The sequence below is a fragment of the Glycine max genome, chromosome 13 (genome assembly GCF_000004515.6).
Source record: "Glycine max cultivar Williams 82 chromosome 13, Glycine_max_v4.0, whole genome shotgun sequence".
Classification (NCBI taxonomy): Eukaryota; Viridiplantae; Streptophyta; class Magnoliopsida; order Fabales; family Fabaceae; genus Glycine; species Glycine max.
In genome coordinates, this window is record NC_038249.2 from 1,525,209 (window position 1) to 1,536,164 (window position 10,956).

The 10,956-nt window shown below is 34.4% G+C and overlaps 1 long non-coding RNA gene across 1 annotated transcript; it reads right to left on the minus strand.

Annotated features, from left to right (window-relative positions):
- Positions 1 to 490: 490 nt before the first annotated feature.
- Positions 491 to 3,015, minus strand: LOC121173252 (uncharacterized). Its single transcript, XR_005887739.1, has 2 exons — positions 2,803 to 3,015; positions 491 to 2,711 (listed from the first exon to the last, which is right to left on the minus strand). It is a non-coding gene; the product is annotated as an uncharacterized lncRNA (long non-coding RNA).
- Positions 3,016 to 10,956: the final 7,941 nt, after the last annotated feature.

Below are 10,956 nucleotides of genomic sequence, written 5' to 3' on the forward strand. Positions count from 1 at the left end.
AATTAGATAGATGAAATAATTTTGAATAATTATACCTCAGCCTTCTAAATATTTCACCAAAACTTATAATTTCTTATTAACTTTTTTTTATGACATCAAGTTACTTATCATATTTATATAATTTTTTTCCCTTTTCTCTTCTTAATTTCAATTAACATAATAAATTCATGTATCATTTTTCAATTTTTTTTAATAATATAAACACATTTTTAAAGACTTAGGGACCCATGGCCCCCTTCCCTCTTCCTTTATTTTTACTTTTTTTTTATTTTTTATTTAAGTTTCTATATTTTCAAAGATTAAATGTTATTTTTTATTTATTATATTTAGTATTTTTTTATACATTAAATTTTGAAAGTCTCATTTTAATCTTTTATATTTTTGAAGGATTTTACTTTTGTCATTTTTTCAATTTTTTTTGTTAAAAATATTAATGTTTCATTAATTTTTAAATTTTAAAATAATTAATTTTAAAAATGTGAAAACTAAAAATCGTAACTATTTTTATTTTATTTAAAAAATTATAAATCACTAAAGCAACCCTTCTTCCCTAACATTAGTCATCTTCTTCCCTAACCTCCAAAACCACTAACGCCACCACCCAGATCTGCCTATTCTGCATCAACCAACCCATCACATCCCCAAACCACCATACTGTTATCATCAAACGACCTAGATCCATGATCTCCATCTACCAAACAACACCATTACGTCACCCATATCCACACCGCAATGCTCTACCACTCTTGAAGCATGCAACCCCAACACCTTTGTAGCGCCGTCGCATGCCACCAATACCTTCACCATCACTGTCCATCACCCACTCCATTCTTCCGTCTCACTAACCCAAATCTGTGCAACCACCACCACCCAAGTACAACCACAACAACACACTGTCTTCCCTCAACCACACGAACCAAAATCTGCGCAACCACCACCACCCAAACACCCCTAACCGTGTGCTGCCACGTTCAACCCACAAACCCAAATCCACATCTCCCTCTTCCTCATTCTCTCCCTTTATAATTTCCCATTTTTCAAACAATCAGAGTACCAAACATCACAAATCCAAACAAACAATCACAACAAATGATCCAAACAAGCAAATGACCTGAAATTGGTCTCGTGGAGTAACTTGACCCTATCAGCAGTGGCTAAACCGAGAAACTCAAAGGAGTGCGTAGTGTGAAGGGAACAAATTTGTTTGGGCATGAGTGTGATGACGTGGCTCAGTGATTGCAGCTTATGTGCCTCTGAAGGTGATAGCTTTGCGGAGAAGCCATGGAAAACAATGTCGTACATGTGGATTATGGAAGCGATGTAGGAAATGGAAGAGAAGGAGGACACATACTAGTGTTTGTGGGTTCGGAATATGGAAGGCTTGGTTCTGTGATGGACTTGGATTATGAATGTTTTTTTTTCTTGGGAAGAAAAAGAAGGAGTGGTGTGAGTGTTGCTATGAAAAGAGGAGAATGAGAAAGGAGGGAAATGGAGCTATTGAAGAATGAAGTTGAATAGGACCAAAGTAAAAGATAGTGACACTCTTCAAAAAGATTAAAATAAGACTTTTAAAATTTAAGGTGGAAAAAAATACAAAAACACAATAGACGGGATATTTAATCTAATTTCAAATCAATTAATTTATTCCTTATACTTATAAAAATTGATAGAATTAGTCCTTGTGCCTTGTGCATTGCCCGGTAGAAATAAATATTCAAAATTAATTAAATGTTTTAAAAGATGCATTAAAATAAACTAGTGTTTAATCATATACAAATAGTTGTGTGCCTGTGTTTAGGTTTGTTGTCCCATAATAATTCTACCTAACTCTCGTGTTTGTGGTCTATAAAAAAAAACATAGATATGCTGCGTCTAATCTACCTTTTGTAGGCTACAAGGCTATAACTACACGATGGTGCACTAACACCAGTTTGTTTTACAAAGTAACTCTTCAGGATGAACTTTCATTTGCGGCCACTGCAGCTTAAAACTCATCAACTTCCTCTCTGGTGCTTCTGCTCCTTCCTTTCCATTATCACTTATTGTCTTAATGTCCCTCTTATGACAGAGCTCTACAAGATGTCTGACACAGTAGATCTCCCCCTCCTAGAAGAACCAATGTATAAAAATGTAGCATAATTTGCAAATATATCAATCAGGAATAACAATGCATTTAAATTTTCATTTCATATATCGTTTTCTGCAGTGTTCCTAACATTCTGCGATATGCAAGGAAGGTAACGGCTAGAAATGCCCCTCTAGACATAGGAAAAATACAACTCAGAATCACCATCGGAAAAAACAGAATTAACGAATCCTTTTTATTTGAATTTACCTACCTCCCTGAGACTCGAGTACGATTTCATTGATGCATCTGTGTCTGTAAACAAACACAGAGACAATAATAAAAGTTTACAAAGTCAAAAGGAGTCACGGGTAGCATTTGCCAGTCAAGTCCATAAAGAATGCGAAACTCCATTCTCACTATAGTATCTCTGCTTAAATTATTGGACCGATCTCTCACTATCATTTGTGCAACAAATCAGAACATTAAAAATGATGTGATTTAATTTCACAGTGCAAAGTGTCTTGCGTAGGTTTACCAGACATTCATTGAGCATGAAATTCTCTGTTCTCATCTTGGAGGAAAGTGTGAAACAACAAACTACAACCAATCAAACTTTATCACATGTGCTTCGCCCTTCCAAATCCTAGAGTGTTTTGACGCAAAGGAAATGAGAGAAACGCCAATTAACAAATTTCAAAATTTCTAGCAAGAAGCAAAAGAAAGAGATATATTACCGATAATGTATTCCTCGAAATGAAGCGTTCTAAGTAATTCATTGCCCGATAGGGAATATAGGCATTAATAACTTGGACGTCACATATCTGTGTGTAGCAAAAGACGCAGAAGAAATCAACAAAATAACGACTAAATGTAAGAAACAGAAATCAATAGTTTATTTCATGATTGCAAGATAAATCAGGACAAACAGAACAAAAGAGAAGCATAGATTACTCCACAATTATCACAACTGCACCATACCTTATTGTCTACGGAACACCTTATATAAAGTAGTCCCTTTGTTCAAAAATTATATATGTTTAAGGTTAGTGCACACCCATTACTAAATATTAATTGATAAAACTTTAGACTAAAATATTCCTATTTAATCATGTTGTTGGAATCACCATTAACCACAAATATTTAGATACCGTAGAGTCTAGAGACAATATTAAGTGAATATTCTCATTGATAAATGGTTAGCTATTGGTGACAAAAAATATTCAATGCACTGATAACTGTAAACAAGGGTATAATAGAGAAAGGATTATGAATTTAGTGTTGAATTTGTAAAGCATTTATAGTTTTGGAACGGAGTAATAGGTTTTGATTGTTCATGTTACATTCCATAAACTTAAGCTTTAGATAAACTCTAAAATCTGAATATTATTTTTATATTTTGTTAGAGATAAGAAGAGCAACATGAACAACATGAAAACTAAAGCTTAAAGCTTGGAGAAAAGCTTGAAGGTGTTTTATCTTTTACATGCCCAACTCTTTTGAGTGACATTTGTATTAGTTGTTATATTTGAATGTTGCATCTTAGTCCATATTGTTGGACAAGTGACCTTAATAATTTAAAGGAGGTGAATTAAGTTTCAAAATTTTTTCACTAACAAATTTTAACTCCCTTTTAAATTATATATAAAAGACTCAGAATGCAGAAGAAGAAGAAACAATCAATTTAATAATGTTCTTTTAACTGCGCAAGATAAAGTAAACTGCAATAAAATAACTGAGATAAGGAAAGAGAGAACTGCAAACTTGATTTATATTGGTTCGGTCACTTTCTGTGCTTACGTCTAATCCTCAAGCAACCCACTTGAGATTTTCCACTATCTATGTAAATCCTTTACAGACTTTGAACACACCTTGGGATCCCTCGCCCTTGTGCTCAAGATTCTCACAAGCCAAGAGACAAACAGTCTCTTGATTACAACTGAGTTTATGAGATGAACAGAAAGATTTCTCTCCTTTAGAGTAAATGGTACAAATTGAAGTTCCTAGAAGAATTCTTAATAGACTTGCAAGTGTTTGACCAATAGTTGTTTAGAGAGCATTTGACAATTAAGTTCTGTTAGAAAAATCTTTCTTGTACTTTTCGAAGTCAAACACACACATATATAAGCCCATTGTTCCTTTTCAAAATAGTTTGAAGAGATGTGTCTTTTCAAAAAGTTTTTCTGAAATTTTCTCACTGGTAATTGATTACATGTTTCTAGTAATCGATTACACATTTATATTTTGAAGGGTCATGACTTTTCAAAGTATTTTTTGAAGTGTTGTTACTAGTAATCGATTACAGACATTTGATAATCGATTATAGGATTTAAAATTCAAATTTCAAAACCCTTTTTAAAAAGCCCATTTGTAATCTATCTTTGGCAATCGATTACAATACTTGATAATCGATTAATAGTGCCTTGAGTTGTTGAAAATAGTTGTTTGGGGCCAAAACTGATCAACCAGTTTGAGATTCTTTTAACAAATAAACTAAGGCCTTATCTTTTTCTTGATCTTGTTTGCTTGACCTTGAATTAATCTTGAAGCAATCTCTGTTTGCTTAACCTTAAATGTTTCTTGAAGCAATCTTGTTTGCTTATACTTTGACATCATCAAAAACCTATATATATACATTCACATTTTCCCCTTTTTGATGATGACAACCATTATCAAATAAATTCTTTTGGCATCATCAAAACCTGCATGATTCACATTCTCCTCCTTTTTAATGATGACAACCATCTGTAGGTAAGAAGTAAAAAGAATATCTATTTGTTTCGTTCACTTCCCCTTGATTTTGCAATGATTTATTATATGAAAAAGTTGAAGATTTTATATATAAAAAAATTCAAAAAAATAGATAATTCCCCTTACTATCTTATCTATCTCCCCCCCTTTGTCAACATAAAAACAAATCATGAGTAGAGAGAAGAAAAGCATTCAACAATTTATAATGAATTAATAGAGCAGAGCATACCATACCATGTCGAGTACCAATCATGAATATAAGTATCTTCTAAAGTATCTGTAATATCATCAAGTATATTCTTTCTTGGCCTAATAGAGTTAGTCTCATCAAAAGCAACATGTATTGATTCATCAATAGTCATAGTTCTTTCATTAAATATTCTAAAAGCTTTACTATTTCAAAGAATAACCAAGGAATATACCTTCATCCGTCTTTGCATCAAAGAGTCCTTCATTCATATAATCATATCTTTGATTTAGGTACCCAAATTTTCTTGGTTCCTTGAATGTTAGTTTTGACTAAAGATCCTTTTGAAACCCATATCATTTTTCCAATGCTACTACCATTCTTCCTAATGTACACATGTTGATGCACTATGACCTTTCTTACCACAGTAAAAGCATGTTAAGAAGGGAGAACTAGTCTTTTGAGTGGAGGCAGAGGAATTTGCATACATCTTTTGTTGATTTTCAGGATTATATCTTAATCCAGCTTTATCAAAAACACATCTTTGTTTGCCTAATACAATATCTAAATTATTTTTACCAAGAGTAAATTTGGCAAGAACAATTTTTAAATCTACAATTTCTTCTATAAATTTGTCACAACATTCACATGAATGAGATGCTTCAATGTTTTCTTGTATTAAGCATTTAGTATAGGATTGGTTTGTATCTATTGGTTTTAACGTTTTAACTTCAGATTTAAGATTTTCCAATTCTACATTTAATTTCAAAACTTCCTTTTCTAAATTTGAAATAGTTTTCTTAGAAAATGAAACTAATTTGGCAAGTTTGACAGATTCTTTATGCAAGTCATTGAATGCATCTTGAAGTTCATCAAAAGAAATAGATAAATCATAGTTAGAAGATGTTACCTCTTCGTCGCTTTCATAGTCTTTGGCCATGAGGCTTAGATTTATGATTTTGTTTTCTGAATCACTTGATGCATCCATGTCATTATCTTCCCAAGTGATATATGCTTTCTTTTCTTTCTTATCTTTGAAAGTTTTCTTGTCGAATTTTTCCATTCTTCTTTTAAATATAGGACAATCAAATCTCAGGTGCCCAGGTTGATCAGATTCATAGCATTTTGGAACTAAGGAGGAATCTTCTCCTTTCTTCTTTGGATTGAAGTTTGATCTCCTTAGATTTCCTTTGTTCCTTAGGAATTTATTGAATCTCTTTACAAAGAGACTAAAATCATCTTCTTCTTCTAAGTTCTTTTCATTTGAGTCTTCTTTGTCATTTTCCTCATGAATAGAAGAAGATGAGGCTTCGAGTGCAATTCCTTTCTTCTTTTTGTCATTCTCTTCATGTTGATGGATTCTCATAAGTTCCATTTCATGTTCTTGAAGTTTCCCAAAGAGAGTGGCAAGAGACATGTTGGTCAAATCTTTTGATTCCGCAATTGTAGTTACTTTTGGTTGCCATTGCCTGCTTAAAAATCTCAACACTTTGTTAATGAGATCTTCATTAGGAAGTATTTTTCCTAATGATGCAAGATGATTGACTATATGTGTAAATCTCTTTTGCATATCTTGTATGGTCTCATTTTGATTCATTCTAAAAATTTCATATTCATGTGTGAGAGTGTTTATCTAGATCTTTTAACATCAGTTGTGCCTTCATGTGTTACTTGTAATGTATCCCACATTTCTTTTGCATTTTTATAGTTTGAGACTCTAAAATACTCATCCATGCCTAATGCAGAAGTAATTATATTCTTGGCTTTTAAATTATATTGAACCCTTCTTCTTTCATCTTCATCCCATTGTTCTCTAGGTTTTTCTATAGTTGCATTTCCCACTATCATTGTAGGAATGAAGGGACCAATTTCAATGGTTTCCCATATATTTAAATCTATGACTTCTATAAGATCTTTATACAGGTTTTCCAATAGTGATAACCCTCACCATTGAAAATAAGAGGCCTATTAATAGAATTTCCCTCAGGAAATGGAAAGTTAGATGAGGCCATAATTATTCTTGAAGTTTTTAAACTTTAGACAATAATCCTGCTCTAATACCACTTGGTAGATACACAGAGGATGGACAAGCACCAGGTTCATTTGCGAAATTTCTTCAAGAACATGGGATTGTTGCCCAATACACTATGTCTGGTTCTCCGGATCAGAATGGTGTGGCAGAACGAAGAAATCGAACCTTATTAGACATGGTGAGAAGCATGAGGAGTAATGTAAAACTTCCTCAATTTTTATGGATTGATGCTCTTAAGATGGCTGCGTATATATTAAACCGAGTTCCAACCAAGGCTGTCTCAAAGACACCTTTTGAGTTATTCAAGGGTTGGAAACCAAGTTTGTGACATATACGCGTTTGGGGATGCTCTTCTAAAGTAAGAATTTATAATCCACAAGAGAAGAAACTAGACCCTAAGACTATTACTGGGTATTTAATTGGATATGCTGAAAGGTCTAAAGGGTATAGGTTCTATTGTCCATCCCACAACACTAGGATTGTGGAATCAAGGAATGCAAAGTTTCTTGAAAATGACTTGATCAGTGGGAGTGATCAATTTCAGAACATTTCTTCTGAAAGGGATCAATATGAAGCTGAACCTTCTGGGACAAGTAATAGGTTGGTAGTCATTCCCACCCCTCAAGTTAAAATAGGTGTTAGACAACCAGTGATTGAAGTTCCACAAGCTGTTGAAAGTGATCATGTAGATCAAGTTGTTTGTGAGGAGCAACATGATGATATTGAACAAATTGGTGAAGAACCAGTTGAAAAGTTCCTTAGCAAGATGACCAAACAACATTAAGAAGATCTACTAGAGTAAAAAAGACAACAATTCCTAGTGATTATGTAGTGTGCCTACAAGAATCAGACTACAACATTGGAGCCGAAAATGATCCTGAGACGTTTTCACAAGCCATGAGTTCTAAGGAATCAAATTTGTGGTATAATGCTATGAGGGATGAGATGGATTCTATGGCATCTAACCAAGTTTGGGATCTCGTTGAGTTGCCTGTTGGTGTAAAAGTCATTGGATGTAGATGGGTCTTCAAAACAAAGAAAGACTCAGAAGGCAACATTGAGAGACATAAGGCAAGACTTGTTGCTAAAGGATTCACTCAAAGAGAAGGAATCGATTACAGAGAGACCTTTTCCCCTGTATCTAAGAAAGACTCTCTTCGAGTAATTTTGGCATTAGTAGCTCATTTTGATCTTGAGCTGCATCAAATGGATGTGAAAACGACATTCCTGAATGGTGATCTAGAAGAAGAGGTTTACATGAAACAACCTGAGGGATTCTTATCTAGTGTTGGTGAGCACTTAGTCTGCAGCTTAATAAGTCCATCTATGGATTGAAACAAGCCTCCCGCCAGTGGTATTTAAAATTTCATGAGGTCATTTCTTCATTTAGCTTTGAAGAGAATGTCATGGATCACTGTATATACCAGAAGGTCAGTGGGAGTAAGATTTGTTTCCTTGTATTATGCGTAGATGATATTCTGCTTGCGACTAATGATAAGGGTATGCTATATGAGGCGAAACAATTTCTCTCAAAGAACTTTGATATGAAGGATATGGGAGAGGCATCTTATGTCATAGGCATAAAGATCCATAGAGAAAGATCTCGAGGCATTTTAGGCTTGTCTCAAGAAACCTATATCAACAAAGTTTTAGAGAGATTTAATATGAAAGATTGTTCACCAAGTGTAGCTCCCATTGTGAAGGGTGACAAACTTGCTTTGAGTCAATGCCCCAAAAATGATTTTGAGCGGGATCACATGAAAAATATTCCATATGCTTCAGCAGTTGGAAGCCTTATGTATGCTCAGGTTTGCACTAGACCTGATATTGCGTTCGTTGTTGGAGTCTTGGGAAGATATCAAAGTAATCTAGGTATTGACCACTAGAAAGCTGCAAAGAAAGTGATGAGATATCTTCAAGGAACAAAGGATTACATGCTCATGTACAAACAAATTGATTTTTTGGAAGTGATTGGCTACTCTAACTCAGACTTTTGCTGGTTGCGTTGATTCACGAAGATCAACATCTGGTTATATTTTTATGTTAACCGGTGGAGCTGTATCTTGGAGAAGTGCCAAACAAACCTTGACTGCTACTTCCACTATGGAGGCTGAGTTTGTTTCCTGTTTTGAGGCTACCTCGCATGGTGTATGGTTGAAGAGTTTCATATCTGGCCTTAGAGTTGTGGACTCTATTTCTAGGCCATTAAAGTTGTATTGTGACAACTTTGCTGCGGTGTTTATGGCTAAAAACAACAAAAATGGAAGTCGAAGTAAGCACATTGACATCAAGTACTTAGCCATAAGAGAACGTGTTAAAGAAAAGAAAGTGGTCATTGAACACGTCAACACTGAGTTGATGATTGCTGATCCTTTAACTAAAGGCATGCCACCAAAGAAATTTAAGGATCATGTAGTACGAATGGGACTTGGTTCCATGATGTAATTTCATTGTACGTACATTTGTTATTTTCAATGAAACTCTTATTCAGTTAGATATTTTCTTATATGGTTTTGTGCACATATTTATTTATTTCGAGAAAAATCATTCAGTTTAGATATAGAATAAACATATGGTTTATTCATTAAGTTGAGAGCTAGCGTTGAGAGACTTGATATATTGTGGTACATGGAAGATACTACTCATCATGAGAGGACCTATCGCCATGACTCATATATTATGTTTCTTGTTACGGTTGATGTTGAGTTAAATGGACCAAGTGGTAGAATGTTGGAAGTCCACGTTCAGGTTCCACGTTTTTTATTTTATTTTATTTTATTATTTTTAGAAAATTTTGTTATTTCTGAATCTGGTCCATTTTCCATCCACATTCAACCCATATCTTTGCAATATATTTGCAACCACCTTCAGTAACAAATCACATACCCATCCTTTATCTCACGTACTGATAACTTCCTATCTCACGTCCTGATAACAAGTTGTGCTCTGTGATGGATAGACTCTATAAATAAGATGGGGTGCTCTCACCAAACCCACTTCTCTATTCAAAACAAAAAAATACATCATCTATTCAGAGTGAGTAAGGGTCTGGAAGAACAAAACTGCCTTTCAGGTTTGTGTGTGTGCCGCTTCGCGTTCGATTTGCAATGGCTGGAGGTACGCACGTAATATTTTAATTTCCATTGCTTGATCTGAATATGCCATTTAAATTGATTTGCATGTTTAGATCAGTATATGTATATTTTACATTTGGTATCAGAGCCACATAATACCTCTGCCTTGTTTTTATTATGCTTTGTTCAATTAAAGAAGAAACGTGAACATTCAGCGTTAAATGATTTTTTTTTCGAAGCGTACACTTCTCAAAGGGCTGAATTTAATATTTAAATATTAAAAGTTTGTGGCTGAATTTAATATTTAAATATTAAAAGTTTGAACCTTTTCGGAAAGCGTAAAAGGGAAGCTAACTTTTTGGAAACGTGATCTGAATATGCCATTTAAATTGATTTGCATATTTAGATCAGATCAGTATATGTATATTTTACATCTGACAGTGGGAGTTGGTTAGGTGGGGTTATGTTTGGAATCTGACAGTCGAAGTCTTGGGTGTTGGGATTAGGGAGAGATAGCCGCTGGGGGTGGGCTATCAAATGGGAGTTGGACACGTGGACTGGACTGGTGCATTGATGAGGGTAGGTTGTATTTGGATGTTTGGGGTGAGGTGGGTTTATGCATTTGACTATTGGTATGAGAATCTGAGGGTTTGGAATAAGAGTGAGAGGGAAAAGTGGTTGTAGTTGAGGAAGGGAAAAAGGTCTCGTAGAGGTAAGGGAAACAAGGTCCTTAGGTGAGGGTGAGTTCTCTAATGAAGGTAGGAGATGAAGAGACTGTACATGATAACAACGCAGATGGGAGATGTGAACCATAAGATGAATGCATGAGCTCTATAGAAGACGTAGC